General features: G+C 39.7%; 1 long non-coding RNA gene across 1 annotated transcript; it reads right to left on the bottom strand.

Annotated features, from left to right (window-relative positions):
• Positions 1-4625: 4625 nt before the first annotated feature.
• Positions 4626-5307, bottom strand: LOC115570361 (uncharacterized). Its single transcript, XR_003981755.1, has 3 exons — positions 5292-5307; positions 5059-5171; positions 4626-4642 (listed from the first exon to the last, which is right to left on the bottom strand). It is a non-coding gene; the product is annotated as an uncharacterized LOC115570361 (long non-coding RNA).
• Between the last annotated feature and the right edge of the window lie 5313 nt (positions 5308-10620).

Below are 10620 nucleotides of genomic sequence, written 5' to 3' on the forward strand. Positions count from 1 at the left end.
GACACAGCTTGCAAGAGAGTGACACAGCTTGCAAGAGAGTGACACAGCTTGCAAGAGAGTGACACAGCTTGCATTGACCCATAAAACATAACAAATTTAATAAGTAGTAAACGTTGGCAGTCAGTTATTTCATCTTGTATGCCCTATAACATTGCACTGAAACTAGTGACAGACAGTACATTACCATATGATACATTTAATTCAAAAAACTGATGTAGATGAAGAACACAGAAGTAGAAAAATGAAAAATCTGTCCTACAATGAAACATACTAAGCCTTTTTTATCTTGAATTAGGTAGGATTTATGGGGCCGATCACGATTAGTGAGTTTAAATAAACCAACAACCGATCACAATCCGATCAAAAAACTTTATTGTCCATCACATAGTGACAGGGCTCAAAACATAAACGCCACAAAGACATAAAACACATTCAAACCAATGAGACGTGCCTATTTTGCTTTGTTTGTTTGTTTAGAGCAAAACAAACACGCCTCATTGGTTTAAATGTGTGTTATATGTCTTTGTGGCGATTATGTTTTGAGCTCTGTCACTATGTGATGGACAATAAAGTTTGTTGAATCTTGAATCATTAGCTAGCAGCAACATCATCACTAGCAAACAAGCATGTTGGTGCCGTGGAACTTCTTCAGAGTAAATGAGACAGATAAAACACAAGCCATCTGCACGGGAGCATCTGCAAAAAGTGTCAACACGACAATGGCGTCATTATTAACCTCTCTCTCACCTCTGGCTCCGTCCCTGATGACTTTAAGACAGCAAGCATGAAACCAATCTTGAAAAAACCCACCCTTGATCCAACCCAACCAAACAACTATAGACCCATCTCAAAACTAACATTAATCTCCAAAATTCTGGAAAAAATTGTTTCGCAGCAGCTATTAGAGGTCATCGAAGGACACAATATCTACAATAAATTTCACTCCGGCTTTCGTCATTTTCATAGTACAGAAACATCTCTGCTTAGAGTGACAAACGATATCCTCATGCGGGCTGACGAGGGCGAACATTCAATTCTGGTTCTGCTTGATTTAACTGCCGCTTTCGACACCATTGATCACTCAATCATGGTCGATCACCTAAATAAGTGGGTTGGTATCTCAGGCTCCGCACTTCCTACCTGTCAAACAGAACGTGTCAGGTCGTCATAGACAACTTCATGTCCTCAACTGCACCTATAATATGTGGAGTTCCACAAGGTACAATCCTTGGCCCCATCCTTTTCTCTCTGTATATTTTACCTCTGGGTAATTTAATCAGCCAGTTCAATTGCATATCCCATCACTGTTATGCTGATGACCTGCAGCTATATTTATCTTTTAAACACAATGACATGGCCAATATCAGTACCCTCCATGACTGCCTGACTGCTATCAGGGATTGGATGACTCTCAACTTGCTTCAGTTAAATCCAGACAAAACTGAAGTTCTCTTCTTTGGTCCGAATAATCTCATCCCTGCACTGAAGCCGTCGATCGGCCCTCTAGCCACCAATCTCAAACCCTCCTCCAGAAACCTGGGTGTAATCTTTGACCACAATTAACACTTTGACTCACACATAAACAAACTTGTACAATCCTGCTTTTTCCAACTCCGGAACATCTCAAAAATCAAAGCGATGCTAACAACCAGCCATCTTAAACTTCTTATCCACACCCTGATTTTCTCTCGCCTTGACTACTGTAATGCTCTTTTCACCTGTCTCAACCGTGCAGCCCTGTCTCGCCTGCAGCTTGTACAAAACACTGCAGCCAGACTATTAACCAATACCAATCGCAGATCCCACATCACACCTATTCTTGCTTCCCTTCATTGGCTCCCAGTAAAATACAGAATAGACTTCAAGACGCTACTTCTCACATACAAGGCCATTCATGGTCTTGCCCCTCCCTACATTTCTGAACTCCTACACCCTTACTCCACCTCTAGACCACTCAGATCCTCCGACCTAGGCCTCCTATCTATACCCTGGTCCCTCCTCAAATCTAAGGGTGACTGCGCCTTTGCCGTCAGGGCCCCATCCCTCTGGAACAGTCTACTCTATTCTGTCACATCAGCTGAATCACTAAATGTCTTCAAAAAACTTCTTTAAACTCATCTCTACCGTCTTTCGGTTGTATTTCCTACAACTGAACTGTAATCTTTCTTGGCACATATTTGTTCATGTATGTTTGTTTTACTCTATCTTGTTGTTTACTTTTATGCTCGTTTTTTATTATGTTTTTACTTATGTTTTATGTTTACTGTACCCTGTACAGCACTTTGCAAACTTTGATGTGAAAAAAGTGCTATATAAATAAAAACTAACTTACTTACTTACTATTGATCGGATCGGTGAATTAACATTGCGGCCGATCTCACAAATTGCATAAAGTCCAATATAGCCGATCTGATCGGCGGAAAGCCTAGTTACTGTTACTGTCACTTAGGTCTGAACCATGTCACAGTGGCCTGAAGGTGTGGTCTATGTTGTATTAAACAAAAGTTCTGGCAATATTTTGATATGGACTGTCTGCACCAGCAACTGCTGAATGCTGTTCACTTTATCTGCTTGCATTAGCCAGTGCTATCCCATCTAAGCTAGTCTGTGTGCTGTTGTGGACGGGGTCAGCAGATAAGCGTATTTTAGACACATAAAAAAGACAACCCTAACAAAATCAATATCAATTTAAGTGTACGCTATATCAAGAATATTTTCATTACTTTGCCTTGCCGCCAGACAGACTTTTCTGACCGTAAACTTACGTTAAATCACTCTCTCAAGGACCAGACTCCTTTGAAAAAAACTGCATTTTAAGCTGGCAGAGGTGTTGGTCTACTGCTGCCTCGATCAGTTCGGTTGAGTGACTATGGTGAATCCAAACTAACACGTTCAAACACCGAATTCACAAAATACCATAATTTAATTCACCAATGGAGGTAGAAGTAGTCCAGCAACTGCGGTGCTTTGTGAGGTAAAATTGCTGTTTTCGTCAAGGGAATCTGATACCAGGAGAGAGTGACTTCACAAGCGATTTAACTTTAACACAAGGTATATATATATATTCTTAATATAGCATACACTTAAACTGACATTGATTTTATTAGACTTGCCTTTAATTATATGGCTAATAAATGGTTTGTTGCTGATCCCGTCCACAGCAGTATACAGCCTAGCCTGCATGCTTGTACTTCCACCTCCTTTAGTAAATTTGACTCTGTACTCTTACCTTTTTCTTGAACGGGAGTTCCAATTGCTGAAATGTGTCCGAGTCTGATATCGCAAAGAATGTCCTCCGCTTTGGCCTTGTGTAGCGTTAGCGTTAGCTGCCTGGCCCATTGAAACGACTTGGGAGTTGCAAGGTCTGAACAGTTGCCTCATTTCATTTTCCACCGAGCTATGTGTAGAATTATGTGCAGAGCCTGTCACCTGACGCTCAAGGGATGAAGACAATGATGTCACGGTTTCTGAAGTTGACAAAATGTTCCTCAATACGCCAATGGCTTGCTGCAGAACACAGGAATCATTCTCACCCTCCATGCTGATAGTGACCTTAACATGACCCGCTTGTGCTTCTCAGCCAATCACAGCGCAGTAGATGTTTGACGCAACCGTTACCATTGTAACCGTGGTCGAGAACCACAGTGTGAAAAACTCGCAAGAGCTTCTCTCAAGGTCTCACTACGCAGAAAGTGAGACCTTGAGTGCAACGTGCGTTTGTGGTTTGTTGTGTATTGAAGTCACGAAGTCATGATGGAGGGAGGACAGTTGCTTCCTTTGGGACATATTTTGGCTACTATACGATTGCCGAGGGACAGTTTAGTCGAAGTCAGCAGCTCGGTTTGAACATGCGATTCATCCAGGTCATAGATATATCAAGGAAACTTCAAAACTGTGTAACAAGTCTATAAGTAGACCTGGCATCCTGTAGAACCTGGCCGAGCCACTATGAAACTATTTTCATGAAAGTAATGCAGTTACAATTTCAAGTGGTTTCAAACTCTGAAAACACCACATTAAGATTCAAGCGTTTAAGGATATCAACCCTGATTTATGCTTTAAAATGTGTGTCAAATGTGCAGATTGTTTGATATCCTTTTCAAAATACCATACCGAATATTCAATACAATATATTGTGATCTGTCAACACAATAATAAGTTTGATGTGTGATGCTTACAGAGTCACTATTTATTAAAGGATTAATGGCAAAACTCTTTCCAGACTTTCTTTTCTCTAATGTTACAGTGCCCTTAGTGTTGAATTCAAAGAAGACAAAAACTTTCATTAAAAACAAATCACTTTATTCAATGCCAATGAGGATAAATTTGGTATAGATAAAAGTAGGAAACACTTTAATTTTATGTAAACTGTCCAGATCATGTCATGAAATCAAGTTTCTTTTATACTGAAGTGTGTCAGCTGATAATGGAGCTCTCAGGTCACACAGGTCATCCTGATGCCTCTTCTGTGGATACTGATACTTCCTGATGCTGCTGGCCGTTGTCTTGACAGCTTTTGCTTGACTGAAGCAACACCCGCCCAACAATACCTTCCTCCTCTGATGGTTTCTCATACTGCAAGAAGAGTCTGGCGGGGTCCAGGAAAACCTCAAACACAGCATCATCAGTTCACTCTGATGATCTGTAAAATATGGCAGAACCACTGTTACTTATATTATATGGTCATGATTAATCAGTCGCAACCATGCACATAACCACTGCATAAATTTGGTTTTGAATGAAGGAGAAGCATGTAGTGGTATGGTGATCTCAGTACTAAAGTCAAGGTGATTACAGTATTAAACCCCAAAAGACAACAACCTGTTGTTGACAATTGCATTTAAATACTTTCTTTGTTCAATGGTCCTTCTGTAAGGATCACTCTTTGTTGATGTGGCAGGCCTGATAAAAGTGTTGTGACATTTGGAAACATTTATTAGTATGTTTATTTTAGTGTAGGCATGTGAATTATTTTGAGCACTAAAAGTATTATTCCTGTTTTATTTGAACATGGTCCTATTCTCTGTTTCTTTGAATATTGTCAGTAGTTGCACCTACCATGCTTTTATGCAGAATGACAGGATTACACTGTTGAAGGCCTCAGTAGTGATGGCTGAGCATCTCCACATCACTTAAGACTGTCTGAGAGACAGGACTGACTGCCACTGAGCCTGAAAATAATATTACAGAGAGAGTTCAAACACTGAATTAGACTGTGATAGTTTAGGCGAATAAACAGGCAACTAATAAATATATATATACAGAAATTAAGGGATATTTGAGTAACTCACAACATGTTTGTCAACTATGTCAAAGATGTGGTGGCGTTTGCAGGGTCGGTCTTGTAGTGGTATGTTGGCCTGTGTGCAGAACAGTTACAGTTTACTCCAAAATCACCTCAAATATATGCAACAGCAGCAAACAGTTTGCAAAACAATGATTACAAATCATTGTTTGTCAGTATGGAGGAAGAGATTCATTAAATAGAGCATTTGCTTTAGACAATGATCTGTGGTGTGACTGACACTCTCCTAGTGATGCTCTGGGTTGTTTATAATGCAATTCAGGACAACATGACAGCAACAGGGGAGACTTGGAGCTGTTGGCAGTAGGGACAAGCAGAAAAATACACAGACCCCCCCCCATAACAAATTTTGTAGTTGAAACTGGCCTCTGCAGGGGGATTTTTTTTAAAACAAGGTCTATTTTGATTATTTTGTATGCACCCAAACACCTCATTTACATTAGAGTAGATGTCTTAATCATTGTTGCTGCTTATGTCCATCATCAGCCATCTGACCATGACTTACCTGCTCACTTGTACTCAACTCACTCCCTATTGCCATGGTCAGATGGCTGATGGAGGACAGAGGCAAATTTACATTTAGCCAATTATATTGCCCTTTATTTACAATTCATTCTGATGTGCTGGAGATAAACAGAAAATGATCTGAAATGAATCTAATTTGAGGCAAATTTATCTTTCTTCATCTGTCCAGTGTTCAAACAAACAGAAGCACATGGTTAATTATTATGCAGAATGACATCATCGAAGCCTGGGATATTTAGCTTAATCAATAATCCATTGTCAAATGCAATACTGATATTCTGAGGGTAGTAATGGTTTCATGTCCTGCATTCATCATAAAACGTGCCTCAGGAGTTATCACAGTTTGACTAACAGACTGATACAATGTAAAACCTTTTGACTAATAGTGTTGTGCCTGGGAGAGACTCAACGAGCCTAACGGCTTAGCTGTCTGTGATGCCATGCACAGTAACTTATGTTAGCTGCTAAATTATATAACTTATACACCTTTACTGCTCATGTCATGTTCACGTAACTTAAAACTCATACAGACATTTTACAGACCACCTCATCCTCCTTTAACTGTCCCTCAGTAAGGTTTTAAATACTTCATAGGTCCAGCGATGCTAAATTAGCCAGGTTAGCTGCGGACAATGCTGATGCCAGGCTCAACAGGCTAACATGAAAAATAAACAGTAAAGCATCATAAGAAAGGGCAAAACTTATAGCTTCCAAGTTTGAAGTGAGCATCAATCAATCCTTGATCTTCATTAAACCTTCTTTGTACTGCCACAGGAAAGCAAGTCTGCAGTAGTTTTCACACACATGTCAGAGTTTTCCAGTTGTGGGGTTATTTCCATTTAAAATGAAGTGAATCCACTCAGCTCCTCTGTCCTCTGAGGCGGGGGGGCTATTCAGCCAACAACAGAGATGTTTCAGTAATTAGCTCTCAGCTTCTACACAAGGCTGGTAAGGTCATCACACGCCAGAGAAAAAATGGCGTCCCTTCACAAAAGTAGTTTTCAGGGAGTCCCACCCAGTCCCACCCGAACAGCCAATCACAGCACATTTCCACTAAACTACTTCCTTTTCCACTATACCTTCTCTCACACACACCTATATTCTCCTCTCACACATACATATTCTTTTCTCACACACATATATTCTTCTCTCACACAAATATATTCTTATCTCACACCCATATATTCTTCTCTTACACACACATATTCTTCTTTTAAATTCTTATATTTTCTATATAGACACATATTTTCCTTTACATGAAAAATGAAAAAATATATGTGTGTGAAAGGAAAATGTATATGTGTGAAAGGAGAATGTATGTGCATGAGAGTGAAAATATATGTATGTGAAAGGAAAATGTATGTGTGTGAAAGGAGAATGTATGTGCATGAAAGGAAAATATATATGTGTGAAAGGAGAATGTATGTGTGTGAAAGGAGAATGTATGTGCATGAGAGTGAAAATATATGTATGTGAAAGGAAAATGTATGTGTGTGTGAGAGGAGAATGTATATATGTGAAAGGAGAATATATGTGTACGCAAGAGTGAAAATATAAGTATGTGAAAGGAGAATGTATGTGTGTGAAAGGAGAATGTATGTGTGTATGAGAGAAAATATATGTATGTGAGAGGAGAATGTGTGTGTGTGAGCAGGCCAGAATGAATTATGTCTTGTACTCTCTCATAAGTAACACTATAATTTCAGATGATTTTCATAAAAAGCATGACATTTTGCATATTTTCAGTATGGATGTGGACGATGTGGACCCACCTGGCAAAGACGCCTGTGGGTCTTTGGAATGCTGGAAGTGAAGAGGTCCGGTAGGCGTCCTGTCTTAAAGCTGGTGGAAAATCGTTCCAGGATGCAGTTACTCACAATAATCCAAAAATATATCAGACCTGCAAGTGAGGTGATTAGTGATTCCTGGAATGCCTACAACAGACAGAAGCTGATAATTGATGAGGTAATAAACTGATTAAGTTTCTCTTGTTTCAAAAACTGTTATTAATTGTTCATGGTTGCAACAATGTTAACTTCAGCACATCTTGTTACTTTCGGCGTACAAGGAGCATCAGCCTCAGCTGTGAATCGCTGAGCGTGGACAGGAACACAATAGCCCTAACGGCAATCATTGCAGAGGTGTGGATTGCTGCAGAGGGTGACGATTTGGGGCTGCTGCCAGGACACTGTAGGAAACTACGCCAAAACCTGCAAGATCTTCCTGGAGGGTAACAAACTGCTTGAAGAAAAAATTAAACAAATGAAAAAAAGTCTGAGCTGCTACCCATAAAATGTAAATTGAGAAAGTAAGGGTTCGCACTACTCAGCAGTAGACACTATACTATGATGTTAGGAAGGGTTATGTGTTTGTCTCTTTGGTAGGGAGTTGAAGCCAGTTTTCCAGTTTGCAGAGCGTCATTGTTAATTGATTTTTTCTTTTTCATTTTTTTTTTTTTCCAAATCTTTTTATTGAGATTTTCCAACAAGTTGACATATATTGGTATCCTACAGTATGAGAAAAACAAAGATTTACAAAGGTATGTCAACAAATCCCCTGAGCCCAGTCCCGCCCACCCACCCACTCACTTCAGGTCAGGGACAAACAACACAAACCCGCACATCCACACACACACACACACACAGAGAGGGAAAGAAAAACAAAACCAGAAAAAAAAAAGGGGGGGGGGGTCTGAAATGAATTAGAACTGAGTTTAGTCCTCCTCCGCACTTAGGGATCGGTCAGGAGAGCCAACAAACTCGAAGAAGGGGTGCCAAGTGTCATTGAATCTCTTGGTGGAACCACTGAGTGAAAAAGTTTTTCAAGTTTCAGGTTGTAAAGGACTTCCTTAATCCAGCGACTGTATGATGGAGGGCGGGTGAGCTTCCAATCGAGCAGAATCAGCCTGCGAGCCAGCAAGGTTGACCAAAACATATGACAATGAGTAGCAGGGGACTGATTGCACCTATTACAGGCATCACTAACCGCGGGGTAAATTCTGGCTAATTTTGCATTCGTGTAGTGGATTCTGTGGAGAACTTTACATTAAATCAGGCCATGATGGGCACAGATGGAAGAGGTGTGGACTAAGTTTAGAGCGGAGGTCCATTGTTGATCCGTCAAAACCATTGACAGGTCATTCTCCCATGCGGTCCTGGTTAAATTGAGAGGTTCAGAGGTGGTCGACCTAAGAGAGTTATATAACACTGAAATGCATTTCTTTTGTTTGGGGTCCACGGCTTGTAAGGAGTCCGTTAAGCCTTCAGGGGGGCGATTAGGAAAATGAGGAAAAAATCTTTTTAACAAATTTCTAACTTGGAAAAAATGAAAGAGGTGGGAGCCCGGCAAAATACATTTTGACGAGAGTTCTATAAAGGATGAGAAAATACCTCCTGTATACTGATCCTTAATGCAGATGATACCTTTAATGTGCCAAGTTTTGAATGTTGAGTCTGTGTTAGAGGGTCTGAAGGCATGGTTTTTCAAAAGCGGGGAGAGGATGGAAGGGCCCTGCAAGCCAAAGTTCTTCCTGAGTTGGCTCCAAATTTTCAGCAAGGCAGACACAATTGGGTTTGCTCTCAGAAAGGTTGCAGGGAGGGGAAGCTGGGAACATAGGACAGAGCGTAAAGAGAGGTGCGAGGATGCCCTCTCCAACTTTATCCAGGCAGGGAGGGAATCACATGTATCATCCATCCAGTATAAGATTTTCAGCCCAATAGTTTTGTCTAAGGTTTTGGAGTGCAAAGACTCCATCTCTCTTGGGAGATTGCAATTCTATCTTTCGAATTCGAGCTGGCTTGTTCTCCCATAAAAATGTGGCTATTATCACATCTAATTTGTCGAAAAAAGATTTAGTAATGTATATGGGGATATGCTGGTTGTTAATTCATTTTTGAAACATTTTGGGTATGTTAGGCTTTTGTTCTTTGCTCTTTGAACCCCGAATCTGCAGTAATAAGTATATGTTACTTAATAATGGTCATGGTAACTTTGGTACATCTTGCCACTTTCCACTGTACCTTTGTTGTATTTTGGTATTAAACATTCCTTTTTGTGTGGTACAGTTGCATCTTACTCACTGGTTAATTTAACATGTTTTACTTAGTAATGGTGTGGAACTTTTAAGGTTCAAGTTTGTGTTCTTTGCATGGAAAAGGGCATAATCTATTACAAATTTTATGACAAGAGCCTATTAATAGAATGGAAACAAGCAAGGCTTCCTTTTACAGTGCATTTTCATCTTACTAACTGGGTGATTTGACATGTTTTACTTGATACTGTGTAGGAACATATGTGGTTCAAGTTTGTGTTGATTGCATGAAAAAGGGAGAAATCTATTACGAATTGTATAGAAAGAGCCTGTTAATACAATGGTAACAAGCAAGGCTTCCTTTTACAGTGTATTTTCATCTTACTAACTGGGTAATTTGTCACATTTTACTTATTAATGTCATGGAACATGAATTGTACACATTCATTTAACTGCATAGACAATGGAATATTCTATTACAAAGAGTTAAGTAAGAACATAGAAATAGCACCAAAACAAGCAAGGCTTATTTTTTCAGTACTGTTTTACTCTACTTACTGAGTTAATGATCATGTATTACATAGTAATATATCAGAACTTACATGGTACAAGTTTGTGCTTATTCAATGGCAAAGGGAAGGTATCTACAAACAATCTTAATTTATCATACATATAACAGGGAAATACTTACCTGCTTATTACCAGTGGTAATTTCCCAATAACACAATATAATTTACCAGATAAATACCTAGTAACTCGG

Source organism: Sparus aurata, chromosome 19 (assembly GCF_900880675.1).
Source record: "Sparus aurata chromosome 19, fSpaAur1.1, whole genome shotgun sequence".
Classification (NCBI taxonomy): Eukaryota; Metazoa; Chordata; class Actinopteri; order Spariformes; family Sparidae; genus Sparus; species Sparus aurata.